Source organism: Plecotus auritus (genome assembly GCF_963455305.1).
Source record: "Plecotus auritus genome assembly, chromosome: 4".
In the NCBI taxonomy this organism is placed as follows: domain Eukaryota; kingdom Metazoa; phylum Chordata; class Mammalia; order Chiroptera; family Vespertilionidae; genus Plecotus; species Plecotus auritus.
The window spans coordinates 114758743-114775471 of record NC_137775.1 but is presented as its reverse complement, the minus strand read 5'-3'; positions in this window follow the sequence as shown (position 1 = coordinate 114775471).

The window sequence follows — 16729 nt, the reverse complement described above, 5'->3', positions numbered from 1 at the left end:
AAACAAACGAAAATGAATGCACAATAACCCCAAATCTATGGGACATAGTGAAAGCAGTCCTGAGGGGAGGGGGGAGTTCATAGCATCATAGGCCTAACCCAAAAAGCAAGAAAAATCTCAAATAAACAATCTAACCCTACCCCTAAAAAAACTAGAAAAAGAACAAGAAAAGTCCAAAGTAAGTGGAAGGGAAGAAATAATAAAGATTGCAGTAGAAGTAAATGACATAGAGACTAAAAAACAATACAAAAGATCAACAAAAACAAGAGCTGGTTCTTTGAAAAGATAAACAAGCTTATGAACTTTTAGCTAGACTTACAAAGGAACAAAGAAGGAGGGCACAAATAAATGAAATAAAAAATGACAAAAGAGAAGTAACAACTGACACCACAGAAATACAAAGGCTTATAAGAAATACCATGAACATCTACATGCCAACAACTTAGAATACATGAGAAAAATGAATAAATTCCTAGAAACATACAGGCTTCCAAAAATGAATCAAGAAGAGTCAAAGCAGAAAAAAAAAAAAAAAAAAAAAAAAAAAAGTTCTGGACCAGGTGGCTTCACAGATGAATTTTACCAAGCATTCAAAAATGAACTTAACCTGCTCAAACTTTTCCAAAAAGTCAAGAGGAGGGGAGACTTCTTTGCTCTTTTTATGAGGCCAGCATTATCTTAACTTCAAAACTAGATAAAGACACTATAGGGACAGAAAATCTTAGGCCACTATCACTAATGAACATTAATGCTAAAATCCTTAACAAAATATTAGCAAATTGGGTCAATAATACATTTAAAAGATCATTCACCATGACTAAGTGAGATTTATTCAAGGGATGCAAGGTTGGTAAAGTATTTGCAAATCAATAAATGTGATATATTATATAAACAAAATGAAAGATAGAAATCACATAATCATATTAATAGATACAGAAAAAGCATTTGATAAATTTCAGCATCCATTCATGATAAAAACTTCCAGCTAAGTGATAATAGGAGGTTCATACTCTGCATTATAATAAAGACCATATATGACAAACATACAGCCAACATCATACTCAATGAGCAAAAACTAAAAGTGTTCCTCTTAAGATCAGAAATAAGATGTCTGATTTCACCACTCTTATTCAACACTAGTAGCTCTGCGCACAAATCCGTGCACCAGTAGCTCGCCAGTAGCTTGCTGTCCCCCCTCCTGTAGCTCTCCCTGCCCCCCTCATAGCTGCTCTGCCCCCTCCTGTAGCTCTCTGCAGCCTGCTTGTAGCTCGCTGCCTCGCCCTCCTGCTGATCCATGATCTGGTTGTTACGTCGCCAGTTGCTTCATGAAGTAATGACCATTTGCATGTTACATATTTATTATATAGGATAGTTCTGCAAGTCCTAGACAAAGCAATCAGAAAAGGAAAATAAATAAAAGCATCCAAAGTAGAAAGGAGGAATTAAAGCTGTCATTTTTTTTTTGGTAGATGACATGATATTGTATATAGAAAACCATAAAGACTCCACCAAAAATCTTCTAGATATAATAAATTAATTTGGCATACTAAGAAGAAACAATATTAATATCCAAAAATCAGTGACATTTCTATATACCAATAATGAACTATCAGAGAGAGAAACTAAGAAAACAATCCTATTTACTATTACAACAAAAATGTTTCTTACCTAGTAATAAATTTAACCAAGGTAGTTACCTAGTAATAAATTTAACCAAGGTAGTAAAACACCTGTACTCAGAAAACTGTAGGACACCGAACAAAAAATAGAGGAAGATACAATCAAGTGAAAGCATATACTATTTCATTTTTGGAAGAATTAATATCATTAAAATGGCCATACTACTCAAAACAATCTATAAATTCAATTCAATTCCTATTAAAACACCAATGTCATATTTTACAGATCTAGAACAAATATTCCAAAATTTTAAACGTAACCAAAAAGACCCTAAATAGCCTTAGCAAAATTGAGAAAGAAGAATAAAGTTGGATATATCACAGTACCATATATCAAGCTATAATATAAAGCCACTGTATTCAAAACAGCCTGGTACTGGCATATAGTTTAATGGAACAGAACAGAGTACCAAGAATCAAACCCATACCTTATGGTCAATTAATATTTGGCAAAGGATGCTGGAGCATACAATGGAGTAAAGACAGTATCTTCAATGAATGATGGGAAAATTGGACAGGTACATGCACAAAATTGAAACTAGAACACCAACTTATACAAAAGTACAAAGTCATTTGTATACATAAGAATAAACTCAAAATGGATAAATGACTTAAGTGTAAGTCACAAGCCATAAAAATCCTAGAAGAAAACATAGGAAGTAAAAGCTCAGACATTTCTCATAGCAACATTTTTGCCAATATATCTCCTAGGGCAGTGGACGGCAAACTCTGCGGCTCTTGAGCCACATGCGGCTCGTGAACCACATGCGGCTCGTGAGCTGCAGTTTGCCACTCTGTTGACTAATGAGTTTGCCGACCACTGACCTAGACTCTCAATTCCAATAATTACAGGCTGTTGTTGTTCCTTGTAATTAAGCCCCTATCCCAGTGGTCGGCAAACTCATTAGTCAACGGAGCGGTAAACCGCGGCTCGCGAGCCGCAGTTTGCCAACCACTGTCCTAGGGCAAGGGAAACTAAGGGCAAAATAAACAAATATGATTACATCAAATTACAAAGCTTCTGCACAACAAAAGGAACCTTAAAAAAAAAGAAAGGAAAAGGGAACCCACAGTATGGGAGAATATATTTGCTAATGATACATTTGATAAGGGGTTAATTTCCAAAATATATAAAGAACATATACAACTCTACATGAGGAAGATAAATAATCCAATTACAAAATAGTCAAAGGACCCTAATCAAAACTCCAAGAGGACAAACAGATGGCCAATATACATATGAAAAAATGCTCACTAATCATCAGAGTGATTCATATTAACACTACCATTAGGTATCACCTCACTTCTGCCAGAATGCCTACCATCAGTAAATAAACAAACAACAGATGTTTTCCAGGATAAGGAGATAAGGGAACCCTAGTGCACTGTTGGTGGGACTGCAGAAAGGTGCAGCCATTGTGAAAAACAGTATGAATTCTCCTCAAAAAGTTAAATATGGAACTGCCTCTTGACCCAGTGTTTTCACTTCTGAGAATATATCCTCCTAAGAATACTGAAATACCAGTCAGAAAAAAATATAGCACCCCTATGTTCATAGCAGCATTTTTTACAATAGCCAATATCTATAAACAGCCCAAGTGCCCACCAGTAGAGGAGTGAATAAGAATGCTGTAGTTGATTTACACTGGAATATTTTGGGACTGTAGGGAAGAAGGAACTCTTAATGTTTTTGAGAGCATGGATTGACCTGGAGATTATTGTGCTAAACAAAAGAAGCCAGTCAGAGAAAGACAAATACCATACCATCTCGCTTATATGTGGAATCTAATGAGCAAAATAAACTGAGGAACAACATAGAACCTGAAGTAGGGATACATGTAACAGACTGAAGGATGTCAGAGGGGAGGAGGATGGGAGTGACTGCTTAAAAGGAGATGAAGAGATTATCCAAAGAACATATATGTATAGCTCATGGACATAAGCAGTAATGTGGTGAAGGCCATGGGAGGGGCAGGGCAGGGACTGAAGGGAGGTGGGCAGAGAAGGGGAAAATGTGGGACAGCTATAATAGTGTCAAAAATTTTTGTTTGTAAGTATCTACAGCCATAAAATAAGAAATGTATAATCTAATTGACCACGCCTCTGAAAACAAACTAAAATACTGGATAAACAATATTTTGAAGACTTGTCGTGGGCATTTCAGTGAGCTGGCAAGGAAGAAAATAAATATGAGGGCCGAAATTGAGGGAGGGAAGAAATCAAGAAAGTTAAGCTGAGCACAGAGAGTAGCTCTTGTGTGTGAAACAAAAACAAAAACAAATGAACATACACACAACAATAACAACAGCAACTTAGCTCCTATAGGAGCTGGTATGGTGGGAAGCCTTACTGAGTCCTGAGCCGACCAAGTGGTTAGTGGTTTGTAAACAGCAGGGATAAGAGCACACCTTGACTTTTCAAACTTGAATTATTTTGCAGTAATTTATTCCTCAGTTCGCTGGGAACATACTCCCATCCCCACCTGAGGAAGGATACATTTTCTAAGTTTCTGTATGCTCACTTTATATTCTTAGATCTTCATTTTTTCCTGCTTCTATATTGCAGGTAGTAATCCCTATGATTTTACTTTTGTTTGCTTTATTCCTATTGTCCAAAGGAATTTTTTTTCTTTATCTGTTAAATTTTGCACGTGGTGTCCATATAGCCTTTGAATTTTTCCCTGCTTTAAAATTTTGTTACAAAGTTTTAACATACAGAAAAGTTGTAGGAATACCATAATAAACAACCTTTCACCTAAGTTCACAGACACATTACCACATTTACAACTGTACTTTCTCTCAATTAGTTATTTTTTGCTGAACCACTTGAAAGTTACAGATATCATGACCTTCTATTCCTAAATGTCAGTACGCATCTTCTAAGAACAAGAACTTCTCACATTTCCATAATATAATTATCAAGTGCAAATAATTTAATATTGATACAATGATACTATCTAAAATTAGTTCAAGTGATAATTTTACAAAAATTTCTTTTATAACTTTTTCAAATCCAATATCCAATCCTGAATTACACCAGGCATTTAACTGTCATGCTTGATAAAGGTTTTTGTGGTTCTCAGTGAGCACTTTTGATCCGGAGAGTCTGTTTTATTGGTTTATTCATATTTCAGATTCCTATTTTATGAATTTGGGTCATCTAGATCTGCTCTCTGTGACTCATATTTCTTTTTTCTCTCTCTCTCTCTTTTTCTCTCATTATTTCTTCTCCTTCTCCTTCTCCTTCTCCTTCTCCTTCTCCTTCTCCTTCTCCTTCTCCTTCTCCTTCTCCTTCTCCTTCTCCTTCTCCTTCTCCTTCTTCTTCTCCTTCTTCTTTTACTTTAGGTGCTCACTGAAGAGTGGTCTTCTTCAGAACCACAAGGTACCTAACAGACTCCTGCAAATCTACCAGCCCAAGTGCCTGGACATTGCTCCTGTCCAGGTAATAACCCAGTTCAGGCCCCTGATGTTAGTGTCCCTGGAATGCAGTTCAGTGGACACAGTTGATTGCATCCTGTCCGTGGAGCAGCAAGTCACATAATTTAATGATGCAGTCTCATTCGTCTCTGTGGCCACAACCAACTTCTTAGATCCAGAGAAAATTTCTGAGGAGGCAAATTTGAGCTTCTGATACTGCTGACTCCAAACTTGGTCTACGCGGATTGTGGCCACAGAGATAAATAGACAGCCCAGAACAAAAACTGGATGCCCACGGTGGCAGTGCCTGGAGCCCAAACTGTGCCTGCAGCGGTCGGCATGGATTCAGGCCAGGCTCTGCCTTCTGAACCATCATGATGGGACCACAGACTAGTCCTCTCCTAATATTTATTTTCTTGATTTTTACTTCTTTATTCATCTGAAATTGCTATCATGGGGTTTTCTTTAATCTCAACTTCATTTTCTTTATCCTACATGAGGCTCAATCCTTCCATTACACTTTTAATTGAGCCAATCATGGTTTTGTGTTTTAAAATCTTTAATCTGCCCTAACCGGTTTGGCTCAGTGGATAGAGCGTCGGCCTGCGGACTGAAAGGTCCCAGGTTCGATTCTGGTCAAGGGCATGTACCTGGGTTGCGGGCACATCCCAAGTGGGGGGTGTGCAGGAGGCAGCTGATCGATGTTTCTCTCTCATCGATGTTTCTAACTCTCTATCCCTCTCCCTTCCTCTCTGTAAAAAAATCGATAAAATATATTTTTAAAAAAATCTTTAATCTCCAGAAGCCTTAATTTCTTTCTTTTTTACATATAACTACATGCTACAATCACATAGATACAATATTGTCTTGAGAATTGCACAAGAATATCTAATTAATATCTTAGTTTTTAGAGTAAATTTTTTTCTGAGAGAAAGGTTGCTCTAGGTCTTCAAAAGCAATGTCCCCATCACTGGATGAATTTTCTTTACATATATTGAGTAATGCTTCCCTGTTTCCTTTTTTGGTAGAAAATCCCACTGTGCTGGTCTTCTGCTTACAATGACCAGAAAGAAAACTCAGACTGATTTTCTACTTGGGTGATGATTAAAAACAACAAAAATAATATATAAAACCAGGCATTAGTTTTATAATAAAAAATAAATATTATTTAAATTAAATCTCATTGTCTAAAATTGAATTTTTAATCTTTCTTCCTAAATGCTCTTCACTTATAGACATTTCTATCATTACAGATGGAATTTTTCTGGGTTTTTAAAATAGTGATTTTTCTTCAAACCAGTATATTTCATCTATAACACCTCAAATACTATGGCAAAAGGCATATATACCCTTCTTGCAGGAGTTGAGAGTAGGGTGGAGGTAACAACATTGGAAATAATGTTATATAATATATTATACTAGAAGCCCAATGCACGAAAATTCATGCAAGAGTAGGTCTTCCTTCCCCCGACTGCCAGCACCGGTTTCCCTCCAGCACCCAAGACCTGGCCTTCCCTCTGGCCACCAGCAGGCACCCAGGACCAGGCTGCTTCGCTCTGGCCCAGCTTCATCCGGAAGGACGTCCAGAATGAAGTCCAGAAGGACGCTGGTCTAATTAGCATATTACCCTTTTATTATTATAGATGTGCTCTGATTGGCTAGGCCTGTATCTCACACCTCTATCCTGGAGCAATGGTGTAGCTTAACTTGAACCACATGCATGGAAAATGGGGCAGAACTGACACCTCAAAGGAAATTTTGATACTATTAGCAGAGGGGAATGTATGATGGAAAGTTAAAAAATGCCCACTGTGAGGCTCCCACTTATTGTTTGGGAGCCACATGCCAAAGACTATCAAAGCATCACTTTTGAGTTGTCTTACTCCTTTTGAACTGAGACCTGGATTACAGTTGATTTAGACTATGTGTCCTTTAGGCAAGGACTATGCCACTTATATTTCTATCCCTATTACATAAATAATGCCTAGCTATATAACACTGAGTTGCATTCATTTGATAATTAATCATGCCCCATTCATGTGGTATTTACTTTATTGTTTTTCTTAAGCAGTTATTTAAACATTGCATGCTCCTAAACATCTACACTTATTTCCTCATTTTACAGAATTACTATGCTCAGAATTCAAATGCTAATGCTCCTTATTTTCATAGTTATAATCCAAATACATTTACTATACTAAAAATAAAAGGTTATAAATGTTTAAGCCTCTTCCATTACATTATTCCTTCTGTATCAGTGAGTTTGCTATAAGCAACAAGAAATAAGAAACCCAATGTGAATACATTTCCCTTAAGAAATTAACAAGTTTTCAGTCTATTTTCTTATGGTCAATTCCATATACTAGTAGCTATATCCAAAACTTTTTTCTTGAAACATGTTTCTGAAATTTTAATGTGCTTATGAATCACTTGGGAATCTTATTAAAATGCAGATTCTTATTAAGTAGAGCTGAGATGAGCTTGAGATTCTACAGAAACTCCCAGATGATGCCAAAGAGATGGTGCTAGCAAAAAGTCTAGAGTTACACCTACACTTAGAGAATTCTCAGCATTTAGACTTGGTGATCTGCTTCACCACACAATTATGTTTTAAAGGACCACATGAGAGCTTTAAAAAATGGACTTGTGTGGGAGGACCCACCCATAATTCTACATTTTTCCCAGTTTTACTCCCATATCTTTTGGAAAACACTCAATAAGAGGCTCCAATTTCATTAATTTAAGTTAATTTTTAAATATATTTTATTGTTGATAGTATTGCAGATATCTCCCCGTTATATCTGAATTATCTTTCTCTTTTCTGCTTTTTCTGTGTTCCCAAATGTGTAGCTTAGAAATCTGAGATCCCCACTACCCTTGTTCTACCTCTTTCATTTGGTCATTTCTACATTTTTGAATGAGTTACAACACTCCTCCTTTATCTGTGAGGGATACATTCCAAGATCCCCAGTGGATGCTTAAAATGCTTGATATTACCAAACACTATATATACCATATTTTTCCTATACCCATGATATAGTTTAATTTATGAATGAGGCATTTTAATAGATTAACAACAACAACAATAAACTAGAACAATTATAACAATAAAACAAGGGTAACTTAAAGAAAAGCACTGTGATACAGCAAGGATCAAGCTGATAATCGTGTGGGCTACTAAGTGACTAAGAGGAAGATAGCATATATAGAGCAGTAATGCTGGGTTTAGGGATGATTCACATTAAGGCAGGACAGAGTGGTCCAGCAGGATGGTGCAAGATTTTATCACACAACTCAGAATGGCACACAATTTATAATTTATACATTATTATTTCTGGAATTTTCCACCTCATGTTTTTGGACCACAGTTGATGGCAGGAAACCAAGGAAAGCAAAACTGCAGATAAGGGAACTGGTATATCTTGCAAACAGGAAGTCCAGAAGCAAACCAATTCTAAGGATGGTTAACTCAGTGTCTTAGCATTACCTAGGCTATCTTTCCACTGTGCCATCCTCAGTTTGCCAGCTTAGACTCTTAAGCTAGTGTCCTTTTTTCAGAAATGTTTGCTTTAGATTCAGATATCACATGCACACAATATTCAGAGACAGGAAAGGTGCCTAAATATAAAGGAAGACACATTTCCAAGAAGCCCCTAAGCATAATTTCTTAATTTTCATTACTGATTCTGACAAGGAGAACACAATTCCATGACTAGCTTAGAATATTCTAGGATTTTAATATTTTATTTGTAATATTAATCTCTGGTGACTGGGTAATGGACAGCCCTACTTGTTGTGATGCATAAGGACACCATTATCTGGAGCAGGAAAAATGGAACAAAATGGCTGGATATCGTACTACTAGAGGCCCAGTGCACAAAATTTGTGCATGGGTAGGGTCCCTAGCACCTGCCCGCCAGGGCCTTCCTTCGTTCTGTGCCACCCCCTGGTGGTCAGTGCATGTCATAGCAAGTGATCGAACTTCCAGTTGCTCAAACTCCCATGGGGACACTTTGCATATTAGGCTTTTATAGATAGATAGATAGATAGATAGATAGATAGATAGATAGATAGATAGATGATAGATAGATAGATAGATAGTCCCACTCAAGGTGAAAACATACAAGTATGTCCAACTAGCTGTCCACTGCATGTGGAAGGAAAAATCACTCAAGAACAGATCTATACTGGTAGTATTGGTAGTGGCTATCAAGTTACTTTCCTTGTCAGGAACTTAGAAATATAAAAAAATTAAATGAAAAAAATTGAAAAAGTAAATCGGAATGCTGGTTATGTGGAATGGCAATTCTGGAAAGGTACAGAGTGTGACAATATTTGTAGTTTCTGTAATGCTTGGCAAATGTAATCCATTGCAGAAGAGACTCCGTAGGTAAGATGACTTACCCTGTGGATAATTCATCTGTCTTTAGATGTATGGGTTTTCTGTCAAGGATGATTTATCTACTGCCATTGCTGAGTGTCCAGCTTATTATCGGTAGGAATTTGCCTACAATGCTTCCTCAACCAGCATCATTTGTGAAGTTGTAAAATGAGTTACTAACAGTCTTCCCCCCACCCCAACAAACATCTTGCCTTACTAGGATCACCTTTCATGATAGTGAGTTCACAACTACAGAATTCACTCTTTACCACATGCCTCATCTGGAAGTGGCTGGCTTGACAGACGATGAAATGGCATGCAAAAGCCTCAGCTATAGTGCAAACAAGGAGAAAACATCTTGTTAGAGGGTATTTTCAGAGGATGAGATGTGTGCCTTAAACCAGCAGCCAATCCCAATTTAGGCTCCATAGGTGGCATGTATAAATCTGAGAGTCAAGACATAGAAGTGGAAGTGTCTTTTCTTGCAATGACTCTTAATTCTATACAAGAATAATTTTGCTTTCTGTCCCCAATAGTTGGAAGGTCACAGAGCTTAAGAGAGGTGTTTCATAAGAACACATTAACATGTTTCCAGTAAGTTGGAAACTGAGACTATTTCCTAAAGAAGGTGAAGGCCACTCTATTGCCCTAGGCAACTTATCACAATTACTAGGAGGAAATTAGGTTGCTGTTACAGAATAGAGGAAAAGGGACAATCATTAGAGTACCACTTGATACTTACTTTCTTACTTAGCAGTCCTTGAAAATTATGCTATCCCAAGGAAAAAATGACCACCAATGACTTAGGATTTATGGAAAAGGATATATGGGTTATTACTCCACCAGATCCAAACCCTGTCTAGCTAAACAGGCTGGGAGAGGGTAAGGAGAACAAAGAGTCATAGCATAGTTGCTATGATTATCAGCATGGGCCTTGCAACCCGCTACCGAAGTGAAGAGTGTAACAGATGGAATTTATGTTATTAGTTGATGTTTTCCCCTGCATTTTTGCACTACTACATTACCTGAAGAATACCAGTTGTGACTAACATTTCAGATTTTCAGTTAACAATTGGAGAATTAGCAATCTCAAGATGGTCTTGAGATTTATTTGCTTCATTTATTTGCCTTAAAGAATCTCATCTTTCCCCATGATTTTTTTTTTCTCCCCACATGCATGCAGGGTGGATCTCTGGCTCTAATTTCCATGAGCCCCAAACATTGATATTCCACAGCTTATTTGCTATCTTCAATATTTGTTATCTTATTGCTTTTCTCCCCAACCCCCATCGTTTTTTTGCATTGTCATTGAACCAATCAACTATGCCTGATGAAACATCTAGACTATTTCTTCTTCTAGCTTTAATGTCCAAGACAATTATCCTGTTGATTCTGTATTATAAATAATCCTTCATTCTATCTAAGTCTCAAAATAAAAATCACCTTATTTTATCTTGTTTGAGTTATCAAAAATGTAATCCCTAAAATTGGGGCCCTAGCTCCCACATGGGATCCTGTTTAAAGATAGAGCAGTCCAAAGGAAAACTAGAATGAAAAGCAATTCTAATCTCCAACCTAATCTGTCTTTTAGAAATACCCAGAGGGTAATAAATAGCAATCTTACTTTACACTTCCCCACCCTGTCTCTGCCTTTTGTTCTACCCTCCATGTGGATGAGAGCTGCTTCCTTGAAACATTGCCCTTCTTCACAAAGCTCAACTCTGGCATACCCTTTTCTCCTGCTCACGATTTTGTGATTTCTCCTTTTTTCAATAAAACCCATTAAAAACTCTAGCTTCTTTTATTGAGATAGTCCTTTACCTAGTTATCCTTATTTTGTTGTAGAAGGCCTTTATGCTACAATGCAGATTGACATAGTCTCTTTCTAAACACTTAGAGAAAAAGGGAGAAATCAGGGACATGAGCATGGAAAGTGTTAGTGTGATAAAACGTCTACATTTTTCTTTAGAGAATTAATGAAGGGCTACATACCTACTCCTGCTATTTGGAAGCCCCTGTCATTCCCCAACCATCAGCATCCTCTCATTCCTCACACAAGCCCTGCCTACTCCCTATTGGGTCAAATGACATACTTTTGGTATCTGTGGAGGTACTGTCTAAATCTGCTAGTTGTATACTTCCAAGTACCTGTTAGTACATTAATCAGCTAACATACCAGTATTTTTAATTAATAGGTCTCTGAAAGGGATAAGATGATGGCCCCTTCATTGCGTTATCCTATCTAATAAAAGAGTAATATGCAGATTGACCATCACTCCAACACACAAGATGGCTGCCCCCATGTGGTCAAAGATCCTGCCCCCATGTGGACACAAGATGGCCACCACAAGATGGCCAGCAGGGGAGGGCAGTTGGGAAGAACCAGGCCTGCAAGGGAGGTCAGTTGGGGGCGATCAAGCCTGCTGGGGAGAGCAGTTAGGGGTGACCCAGCCAGCAGAGGAGGGAAGTTGGGGGTGACTGTGTCTGCAGGGAAGGGCAGTTAGGGGTGACCAGGCCTGCAGGGGAGGGCAGTTAGGGGTGACCAGGCCTGCAGGAGAGGGCAGTTAGGGGTGACCAGGCCTGCAGGGGATGGCCGTTAGGGGCAAACAGGCTGGCAGGGGAGCAGTTAGGCATCAATCAGGCTGGCAGGGGAGTGGTTAGGGGGTGATCAGGCTGGCAGGCAGAAGTGGTTAGGGGCAATCAGGAAAGGCAAGCAGGCTAGCAGTTGGGAGCCAGCAGTCCTGGATTGTGAGAGGGACGTCCGACTGCCCGTTTAGGCCCGATCCCACTGGGATCGGGCCTAAACGGGCAGTCGGTCATCCCTAGAGGGGTCCCAGATTGGAGAAGGTGCAGGCTGGGCTGAGGGACAGCCCCCCCCCCCACCCCGGTGCACAAATTTAGTGCACCGGGCTTCTAGTTTTTTATAATAATTCAGTAAGCAAGCAATGGACCTCTGCCCCACTGCTGTAAATATGGGCCATCTCTATAGGCTGTCTAAAGTCATGGTCATTGTCAACCAGCTTGTGACCTCCCCTGCCACATTAGAAGAAAATTATTAGGCTCACTCTTCAAACTTGGTGTAGTTGGTTTGGTTAGGTTTTCCTGGCAGATAATGGAAAACCTGATGCAGTGGACTGAATGTTTATGTCCTTCCCAAATTCATACATACCTTGAAATCGTAAGCCCCATGATGGGATTAGGAGGTGTACCTTGGGATGTAATTAGGGCATGAGAGTGGAGACCTCATGAATGGGAAATGTGCCTTAATAAAAGATCTCCAGAGAACTCTCTTGCTCTCTTTCTGCCAAGTGAGTATACCAGAAGTCTGCAGTCTGCAGTCTGGAAGAGGGTTCTTCCAGCGCCTGACCATGCTGGCACTCTGATCTTAGACTTCGTGCCTCCAAAACTCTTAGAAATAAATTTCTGTTGTTTATGAGCCACTTGGTTGATAGTACAGTACTTTTTTAAAGCAGCCTGAAAGGACTAAGACATATAACTATGTATATCTGCTAAAAACTCTCCTGCTGAGGGACTTATGTCAAGAGGGGAAGCATGCCTGCACCACTTCCTGGGTTCTATATCCCTTCTTGTGGGCAGCAGTGGTTGTCTTTTTTCTTCTTTAATACTGATCAGTAGGGTTCACCAATAGTGAGAAAGCTAGGGATCACTTCATTTTAAGATAAAGATAAGATTGTTCAACTATTCACTACAAATCCTTGCAGAAGGGCTCCAGACTACTCTACTACTCTGATCCTCTGGTATGTGGGCCATAATTGATGTCTTTCAAAATGGATTTTTTTTTCCTAAAAAAAGTGAAGCATTTTTCTGTTGTTGTTGGTTGGTGCATAATTAGGAATCTGACACAGGAGTTCCAGACATTCTCTACCCAAATTTATAATTACCACAGGATAGTCTACCACCATAATGGAGATCCTCATGGCCTTGAGTCCATGAATAATGTCCAGTGCGGGCAGCCTTTGGGTGTTTATTTCAGGTATCAACATTGTTTTGTCTCTGATGTCTGCCATTCTTAGAGAATTTCAGTAGAGTGTTCTAATCATGAAGTACATTGAGTTTACTTTGACTACTAGCTATGAATTTCTGATCCTATGTTTATGCAAACAATTAATATTACTACTTATTTACTTAATAGTACTTAAAATTATTTTACATTTTTACAAACATATTACATGTACCAGTCCTATTAAAATTCAGGATCTTTGAGAATAGGATCTCTGTTTGTATCTCTAATATACCACAGTATTTGTTGACTAATATAAATTCCCAAGGGCATATTTTATACTTCTTTTCATTTTTGTAAAATCATTTGTGTGGGTTTAAGCCTGAAACACCAGTTTCTGAGCTGTGCATTCTCCCCTAAATCACAATTCCAAACTCAACATTATCTCCACTAGGTTTCTTGTTCCTTTGTTTTTCTGGTAAATTTCAAGAATAATCAGGGCTACTGTTTGCATTTCTTTAGATCATTTAAATATTTATTTTCTTTTTTAAATCTCTTTATATGGAGATACTTTACACAGATTGCAGCTACTTAGTCAAAATTTCTTTCTTTCCAATATCTCAATTTCTAACTTAAATTTATCAAGATATAACCCAATGTTTCTTATATATTCTCAATATATTTTTATATTCCCAAAATATAACTCAGTGGTTCTGCTCTCCTTCTCCCTATTTCATGTAGAGTTACCTAATCTACCCATTTCCAAAGTAAATTTTCCTTGTTGTCTTTATCACATATGTTATGGTAGATTTGTCTCCTCATTATTCTTATTAACATAATGAATGGCTTAGGAACAAAGTAGGAAGGGGGAATGGAGGAAACCAGCGGTAGTGGAAAAAAGGCCTCTGCACTAACTTTCATTTCCATTTCTCATCACCCGGAAACCCACCCCTTATACTGATGGCAGAGTGTTCTCCATAAAATGTAAATTATACTTGCCAGTGTCTTGTTTAGTGAGGACCAACATCTCTAACTCTAGATTATAAGTGCAGTGAAGTTAGGGCCTATCCTATAGTTCTGTGAATATCACATCTGTTTACTGACTGATTAGTATAGTTACTGTCTCATGACAGGTACTCAATACATATTTGTTGAATGAACAAAGAAATAATAAACTTTTAAAATGATTCATTAGACACTATAAGCACAATGTTTGTTTCTGCCTATCAATTGATTCTCATATTGTAATGCTGGGTCATTTATAATTTCAGAAATGCACTGTGCTATTTTCTGTCCTCATTTATTTTCTCAAATTTCTCTCTCTGAACTTAATAATTCTCTGGTCATATCCCCTTCTCATTTTCTATTTTTATTCCAGTTTATTCTCTAAAATTTTCTTATGGTTAAGATCCATAACTTTCATATCAAATTTTTCTCTCCTATGTAGTGTGGATGAGAACTAAATGGTAGTCAATAGTGCTTATTGAATTAAATGGAATTGAAATTTTTTTTTCTTTCTATTACAAAGATTGTTTCACATGCAGTACATTATAAGACTGTCCCAATAGTCTTTCTATTTTGGCAGAGTAAATACTATTATTTCCATTTTGAAAATAACTGAGTTGAGGCTCAGAGAATTTTGAGTATTTCCTGGATGCAACATGATTTGTGACAGAGGTGGTGTTAAATTCATGTCTTTTTTTTTCTTTTAAAAATTTTCCATTTTTAAATTACACTTGATGTGCATTAGTATATAAGTTTCAGGTGTACACCCCAGGGATTAGACATTACATAACTTACTAACACATTCATCTGACACCATACATAGTTATTAGAATATTATGGACCATATTCCCTATACTGCACTTTACATCTCCATGATTATTCTGTAACAACCAATTTGTACTTCTTAATCCCTTCACCTTTTTCACTCATTCCCCCAATCCCTATCCCATCTGGCAACTGTCAAAATGTTCTCTTTGACTATGAATCTGTTTCTCTTCTGCTGGTTTGTTTATTTTTATTTTTAGATTCAGCTATTGATACATATGTATTTATTTCCATTTTCTTGTTCATATATATTTTAAATATATTTTTATTGATTTCAGAGAGGAAAGGAGAGGGTGGGAGAGAGAGAGAGAGAGAGAGAGAGAGAGAGAGAGAGAGAGAGATCAATGATGAAAGAGGATCATTGATTGGCTGCCTCCTTCATGCCCTACACTGGGGATTGAGCCTGCAACCCGGGCATGTGCCCTGACCAGGAATCAAACCATGACTTCCTGGCTCATTGGTCGATGCTCAACCACTGAGCTACACTGGCTGGATTTGTTCATATTTTTAAAATCTTTTAATTCTTCTTCTTCTTAAAGAAGACCCTGGTTTGGTGGTGATGAATTCCTTTAGCTTTTTCTTCTCTGGGAAGATCTTTATATGTCCTTTGATTCTAAATGATAGCTTTGTAGGGTAGAGTAATCTTGGTTGTAGGTCATTACTTTTCATCATTTTGAGTATTTCTTGCCAATTCTTTCTGGCCTGCAAAGTTTTTGTTGAGGAATTAACTGAAATTCTTTTGGGAGCTTCTTTGTAGGTAATTAATGGCTTTTCTCTTGCCTTTAAGATTCTTTGTTTGTCTTTATCCTTTGCATTTTAATTATGATGTGTTTTGGTATGGGGTCCTTTTGGGTTCATCTTCTTTGGAACTCTGGGTACTGGACTTATGTGTCTACTAGAGGCTCAGTGCACAAAATTTGTGCACTCGGCAGGGGGGGTGGTCCCTCAGTCTGGCCTGTGTCCTCTCACAGTCCAGGAGCCCTCGGGGGATAGCCAAGTGATGGCTTAGGCCTGCTCCCTGTGGAGAGTGGGCCTAAGCCAGCAGTCAGACATCCTTAGTGAGGCTCCTGCCACTGCCATTACACTCACTAGCTGTGAGCCCAGCTTCTGGCTGATCAGCTCTCCCCCTGTGGGAGTGCACTGACCACCAGGGGGAGCTCCTGCATTGAGCATCTGCCCCCTGGTGGTCAGTGTGCAACATAGTGTTCTGCAATTCAGTTGATTTGCATATTAGCTTTTTATTATGTAGGATTTCCTTCACCAAATTATGGAAGTTTTCTGTCATTTTTTTTTTTTTTCAAATAGGCTTTTAATTTTTGCTCTCTCTCTTCCCTTGAATGTTGGTACACTTCAAGTTGGCCACTATCCTCTTTTTTAGGGGATTCTTATTTTATTTTTGCTGTTCTGATTATTTTTTGCTTCTTTATATACCAAATCACTGATTTGTTTCTTGGCTTCATCT